Raw genomic sequence first — 1,361 nt, 5'->3', positions numbered from 1 at the left:
GAAAATATCCTTTTGAAGACTACACTTGCTGGGCTATGATAAGAACTTTCGTTCCTTTATGACAGAAGGAAGGCTTTTGTCTTCCAATTGTTTGGGCACTAAAAGATAAAAAGGTTAAAACTAGTGTAGACTAGTAATGGAAAAAATTAGTGTTTTAACCTAACAAGATTCATCCTGTGGATGATTAATAAAAGGCATGTATGTCCTTAACTACTCTTCCATGTCCATGCCATGGGAAATTGGTAGCATTAGAATCTTGCACTGAACTGAACACAGAAGAATCTATTTGATATAGTTAGTACAAGAACTAGAGCTTTCCAAAGACATTGCTATAGAGCTTTGCAGTTATAAAGCAACACTTAACCAGATGCAATGTACTATAGACTATTTAAAAGTTTCTCTACTTAAAAGGATGAAAGAATAGTATATGAGCCTATAGAAATATCACCTTTTGTGCAGTTCATATTATATCCATCAGACTTTTAAAATCCTAGGTAATTAATTTAATTACTATATTTCAATTTTAACATTCAGAATGTTTGTATTAGAATAGCATTGTTTTGCCATCATTCATATATTTCTTCTATAATCAAAATAAATTAAAAAAGCAGTTGATATCTTTCATATATGCAAAACCATGAATCGTGTTTTGGGAGGGTTATAAAAGTAAAAAAAAACTCAGTTCCATCACTTATGCTTATAATAGAGTAGAAATTAAACAGTAGACTGAATTGATAGTAATATAATTCAAAATATGATGTATATTATGAATGAAAAACCATAGGAAATTGAAAAGGAAGGATTACTCAAGACTGAGGTAAAAAAGCTATAAATGAAGAATGATTTAATCTCATATTAAATCTAAAATAAGATTAAATTAATCTTCCATTAAATAATGGAATCATTTTTTTTTCAACTGTTAAGATGTTCTAAGATAAGGACACATGAGTAAATGCATGAAAATGGGAAAATGTGGGGTGTTCTAGAAACAGCCAAGTTTCTCATAATTTGTCTGAGTATTAGTAATGAGCAAATTAAAAAAAAAAAGTAAATCATGGTTGAACACTGACTACCAGGAAAGAAGAAGGGGAGAACAGTTAATACTATATTAAGGATTTATCTTTATTTAGTAGGCCTTGGGAAGTCACTGAAATATCTGAAGACAAAAAAAAGTTCTTTTACATGCCACAAATATTTATTGAAAAACTATCATAGTGTTGATTCTACCTTTTTTTTTTTTCTTCTGAAGACAGATAGGATCTACAAATAACCTCCATAAGAAAATTTTCCTGTGGTAGTAAGGCTAATAGATCTCACAGACAACCATAATATATGACACATGAAAAGTCTCAGAAGCATAA

Source organism: Mirounga leonina, unplaced genomic scaffold (assembly GCF_011800145.1).
Source record: "Mirounga leonina isolate KUSES-001 unplaced genomic scaffold, KU_Mleo_1.0 Mir_169, whole genome shotgun sequence".
NCBI lineage: Eukaryota > Metazoa > Chordata > Mammalia > Carnivora > Phocidae > Mirounga > Mirounga leonina.
The sequence above is the reverse complement of the archived record's forward strand: the minus strand, read 5'-3'. Positions refer to the sequence as shown.